The following is a 6288-nucleotide window of genomic DNA, read 5'->3' on the forward strand; positions in this document are numbered from 1 at the left end:
CGGTTGTCCGGGAAACCCGCGCGGCCGCGCCGGCCTCCAGCGCCCAGCACCCGGGGGGGTGCTCAGCGGCCGCCAGCGCCGCCCCCACCCTCCACCGGCAGGAAGACGGCCCAGCTGAGAGCTCCGGGGGCGGGTGGCCCGTCCGCAGGGAGGGCTCTTCCAGTGAAGGCCTGCTCGTGGTCGTGGCGGACGCAATGCCACCGCACAGCCCGCAGACCGCAGCAGCGCGCTCGTAACCCCCCCCCCCCGCACTGGGAAACCAAAACATTCCCGGGACCCGCTTTATTGCACTATTAGCTGCCCCGCGGGGGTCGGAACCGAACCCGCAACATCTCCCAGGTGCGCCTGTGCTAAGAACAGGTCAGTTAAATAAGCTAAGCCTTTGTTTGGTGTCCCGGATCTTGTGAAGAAGCAGTAGGTTGGTGCCCTGGGGACGTTATGTTGAGAGGTGAGGCAGAGAGAAACCTCAGCCCTGCAGAGCTGGCATCTCGGAGCATGGCTCTCCCACTCTGGTCCAGCTGTCACCCCAGGAACAGCGGCAGCACCCACTCTTTTTATCTTGTGCCTTTCTCTGCTTTATGCCTTCTGCTGCTCATGGCTCCCATCTCCCTGTGGGTCTTTCAGCTTCTACTGCTTCTAACGGCCAACTTTTCACGGTTTACATTCAAACTCCAAGAGGACCAGACTGACTGAGCCAAACACCATGCAATACAGATGACCCTTTCGAACAGAACTTTGAGCAGGCCACAGATCGACGTATAAACTGGCTCTCCTTGTCAGGTGCCCATCCTGACCCAGCCAGCAGTGGGCCAGAACTACAAAGTCACATTGCACACAACATGCCAACCCATGCAGGAAGAAACCCCCAGAGGAGTCCTATGGGTATGAATAACCTTCCAAGATCTCCCCAGAAAACAGCTGTATAATTAACCAGGGAACACCTGCCCTGATCTGCTCAGTTGAGTTGGAAATAAAACTATGCATACAGACACAATGTACTAATGTAGTGACCTTTATCTAATATTAGCTGGCAAGTTACTGATAAGCTTTTCTATCTCAGCAAACACTGAGATAAAGTTATACTCCAAATCAGAATGGGATATTTCAGTTTAGAATTTATGTATTGCTAAGCTAAACTCCATAAGGTAATCCACTGTTCAACCAGGGCACACAGAATTGGATAATTCCCCAAATTATCCGGTTTAAATATTTTTACCGTTTAGTATATGATACACTGAATGACAAATTTTCTTGAACCATTGACAGTTGACTAATTTTATGCTTGCATTAATCTTAAAAATTTTAATCCTCGTGGAAAGAAATTAACAGCCAAATTTTCTTATGCACAATAAATTCAAGCTGGCTTCTTTCCTTGTAGCTTATCTGGGCACATCACCAGTTTTTTTTTTTTAATATCTAACCCATATTGTAAGTTTCCTGTTTGACCCTGACCTTGGTCATGCTGACATCCGACTAACAAAGGAGACTTATGAATCAAGCCTGGCTTTGCCCAGGTCAGGGAAGACCTGTGTGCCACACACTGAGATCAGACTGCTTTCTTCCCCCAGCCAAGAGCTGCCTCCAAGGCTTTTGGTTGGTTCCTCTCCAGCTGGCTGTTCCTCTCTCCTCTTAACTTAAGCAGTTGGTTCTCTTTTCTTCTGGGCTACCTCCTTCAAGGTCAAGCAGTAAGAGCCCTCCCAACTTTATTGGTTCTGGGACGGGACCCCATTTAGTTCAGGGAAGCATTTGATACTCCTTTCATGTTTGTGTTTTGGTTGAGTTGCTTTAATTTCAAAATATTTATCCGATTAATCTTTCCTCCATTAAAATCAAAGGAAAAGTTGGCCTCCCTTCGGAAATGAAATCTTTAACCAAAACCACGTATTAAGAACAAGTAACAAGAAATGAACTACTATTATGAAAGAATTCAGGGAAAAGTCAATATCACAGAATAACTGGAAAATGAGATTAAGAGGAAACTTCATATTCAGTGTCCTATCATACACTATATGTCACACTGAGGACAGATCAAGCATTTAATCCAATCCCAGAAAAGAGGAAAGGTGAGGGGAAGGGACAAGATGACAAGCCAAGCCTTCCACCAGAGTTAGATCACAGCAGGTCTGGGAGGCACAGAAGGTAGGGTAGCTTATCCAAGGCTGTGCAGACTTCAGGAAGCAGAGCAGGAATTCAAACCCAGGGTACTCATTCGAAACTGAAGTCCTTCCCTTGGTAATAGGCATTTCTCCAGAAACGGCATACCAGTCAATGTTTCTCTTTTCATAATGATTTAAGACACAAATATCTCTTGCTGAAGTCTGAGGGTCTGATCCAATTGTATCTTGTCAAATAAACACCACACTTAATGGTGGAATTTGGGTTGCTTACCCCCTAAATCAAGGACAAGATAAGGACGTCCGCTCTCACCACTTCTATTCAATGTTATAGTGTAACAAGGCAAGAAAATTATATTGAAAGCACCCAAAATGAAATGTTTCAAGTAAAAACTACATGATTACCTATGCAGAAAAGCCAATGGACTCTATGAAAAATCTACTGAAACAAGTTTAGCAAAGTTTTAGGATAAGAGATCAATAATCAAAAATCGTTGTATTTCTGTATACTAGCAACAATCAAAAATTGAAAATGCCTTAATCCCATTTATATTAGTATCAAAATATGAAATACTTAGAGTAAATTTTATAAGAGATATTTATAGCCTGTACAGTGAAAAATACTAAATATTGCTGAGAAATTCATGAAGACCTAAATAAGTAGAATGATGTCCCTTGCTGGAATGGAAAAACTCAGATTTTTCCTTTCTGAGTAGGGAAAAACCCAGTTCTTCTCTCCTGTGTTTCTCTCCTGGGAGTCTCCTTTACTCTTCATGGAGAACACTTCACTTCTGACACTTCTGGTCACCAAAATGTGTGAAGTTTCTCCCCCAAAACCAACAAGCAATTCTTGGTCGAGTATCCAAGAAGTCAACTCAATTCTGACACCATCTGCCTGGAGAGAGCATCAGGCTAAGGAGTCACTTCCACAGTACTGTCCCCACCCTCACTTCAGATGCCAACTGCAAGTCCATGTTGCGACCTGTGCTTCTGACTCATCAGCTATAAATCAGATATTCCCACAACCACTTCTCTGGGTTCAATTAATTTGCTGGAGCAGCTCACAGAACTCAGGGAAACACATTTACCAGTTTAGTAAAGGATACAGATTAACATCCCAAAAGAAAAGGTGCATAGGGCAAGGTATGAGAGAAGGGGTGCCACTCTCCCAGCACCTCCACATGTTCACCAACCCAGAAGCTCTCCGACCCAGTACTACTGGGATTTTATGGAGGCTTCCCCACATAGACATGATCAATTATTAACTCCATTTCGGGTGCCTCTCCCCTTCTGGAGAAGATGGGTGGGGAGGGCTGAAAATTCCAAGCTTCTAATCATGGATTGGTCTTTCTAGAGACCAGCCCCCATCCAGGAGCCCACCCAGAGTCACCTCATTAGAACAAAAGGTGCTCTTATCACCTTAGAAATTTACAAGGGTTTTAGGAGCCCTGTGTCACGGATGGGGTCAAAGACAACTATTAGAACAAGAGATGCTCCTAATGTTCTTATCGCTTAATACGTTACAAGGGTTTTTGTTTATTTGTTTGTTTTTAGATAAATGTTAAGTTTCTTTTTGTTTTTTTTTTAAAGATTTTATTTATGGGGCACCTGGGTGGCTCAGTCGTTAAGCGTCTGCCTTCGGCTCTGGTCATGACCCCAGAGTCCTGGGATCAAGCCCCGCATTGGGCTCCCTGCTCAGCAGGAAGCCTGCTTCTCCTCTCCCACTCTCCCTGCTTGTGTTCCCTCTCTTGCTGTGTCTCTCTCTGTCAAATAAATAAAATCTTTAAAAAATAAATATTTTATTTATTTATTTGACCCAGAGAGAGCTAGAGAAAGAGACAGAGAGCAAGCACAAGCAGGGGGGAACAGCAGGCAGGGGAGAAGCAGGTTCCCTGCTGAGCAAGAAGCCCAATGCGGGACTCCATCCCAGGACCCTGGGATCATGACCTGAGCTGAAGGCAGACACTTAACCGACTGAGCCACCCAGGCGCCCCTGTTACAAGGGTTTTACGAGTTCTGTGCCAGGAACCAGGGGCATATATATATATATATATTTTTTTTTTTTTCTATTATCTCACAGTTGCTCATGGGTCAGAAGACTCAATATGCTAAAATGCCAAATTGATTTATAGATTCAAAACAGTGCCAATCAAAACCCCAGCAGGATTTTTATAGAAAGTGACAATTCTAAAATTCATATGAAAATGCAAAGGACTAGATTAGTCACAATGACTTTGAAAAAGAAGAACAAGTTTGGAGGGATAAAATGATCAGATTTCAAGATTTATTATAAAGCTACAGTAATCAAGACAGTATAGCATTGATGTAAAGACAGAAAAATACATCAGTGGAATAAAAGAGTGTCCAGAAATAGCCTTACACATATATGGGCAACTGAATTTTGACAAAATACAAAGGCAATTCAGTAGATAAAGGGAAGTCTTTTCAATATATGGTGCTGGAACAATTGGATATTCATGTGGAAAAAAAAAAAAAAAACGAACTTTGCTCCATACATTTCTCTATATGCAAGTATTAAAACAAAGCTCGTTTTCAGAATCCAGAATTTTTATAATACATCCTCCATAAGGCCCACTACAAAAGTTACTAGATGTGAAAACAAAATGACCTATAATCAAGAAAAAAGTCACTCAAGGGGCGCCTCGGTGGCTCAGTCGTTAAGCGTCTGCCTTTGGCTCAGGTCATGGTCCCAGGATCCTGGGATCGAGCCCCACATCAGGCTCCCTGCTCTGCGGGAGGCCTGCTTCTCTCTCTCCCACTCCGTCTGCTTGTGTTCCCTCTCTCGCTGTGTCTCTCTCTGTCTGATAAATAAATAAAATCTTTAAAAAATAAAAAAATTTTTTAAAAAAAGTCACTCAATAAAAGCAGACCTATGAATGCTCCAGATGCTACAATTAGCTGATTTAAAAATAACAGTAAGTGTGTTAAACAACCTAGAGAAAACAAGGGTATGTTGGGTAGAAAGAGGAGAATTTCAGGAGAAAAGGGAAAGTATAAAAGAGAACCAAAGGGAAATTCTCGAAATGAAAAATGTTACCTGATTCTTTTAAAAATCACTAAATTAGCAAGGGGGGAAAATACAGAAAAGAACAGAGGCTCAATGACTGGCAGAACACTATCAAAGTGTCTAATATGTGTGAAACTGGAGTCTCAAAATAAAAGGACAGAGTATGGGACAGAAAAATACTTGAAGAAATATTGACTGGGAAATTTTCCAAATCAGATCAAAAATAGTAACTCACAAATCTAAGAAGTTCAGTAAACTTCACATGGCATAAAAGCAAAGAAAACTACAAACACATCATAAACTCCAAACACCAAAAATAAAGAGAAAATCTTTAAAATTTTACAGTCTTGGGGCGCTGGGTGGCTCAGTTGGTTAAGCCTCTGCCTTTGGCTCAGGTCATGATCCTAGAGTCCTGGGATCAAGCCCCATGTCGGGCTCCCTGCTGAGTGGGGAGCCCACTTCTACCTCTCCCTCTACCCCTCTCCCCTGCTCATGCTCTCTCTCAAATAAAATCTTTAAAAATAAAAAGAATAAAACAGGGGCGCCTGGGTGGCTCAGTTGTTAAGCATCTGCCTCCGGCTCAGGTCATGATCCCAGGGTCCTGGGATCGAGCCCCGCATCGGGCTCCCTGCTTCGCGGGAAGTCTGCTTCTTCCTCTCCCTCTGCCTGCTGCTTTCCCTGCTTGTACACTCTCTCTCTCTGTCAAAAATAAAAATAAAAATCTTTAAAAAAAAAAAAAGAATAAAATAAAATTTTACAGTCTTAAAAGCAGGTATTACATAAAGGAAATAATATAATCACTGATTTCTCATTAGGAAAAATTGGAAGCCAGAAAAAAATGGAACTTTAAAGTACTAAAACACACACATAACACATGCTATCTACCTAAAATTCTAAATTCAGCAAAAAAGTTTTCAAAAATGAAAAGAAATAAAAGGATAACATGAGAAGATCTCTGTGGTGATGGGACAGCTCTGTATCTTGACTATGGTTTTGGTTACACAAATCTACACATGCAATAAAATTGAATAAAACCACATAAACACAAGTGCTTGTAAAACTGGTAAAAACCTGAATGAGTTCTGTGGACTGTATCAATTTCAATTTCTTGGTTTTGATATTATAGTATATTTATGTTAGATGTTA

This window comes from Leptonychotes weddellii, chromosome 12, assembly GCF_054177405.1.
Source record: "Leptonychotes weddellii isolate Sample4059 chromosome 12, ASM5417740v2, whole genome shotgun sequence".
NCBI classification, from domain to species: domain Eukaryota; kingdom Metazoa; phylum Chordata; class Mammalia; order Carnivora; family Phocidae; genus Leptonychotes; species Leptonychotes weddellii.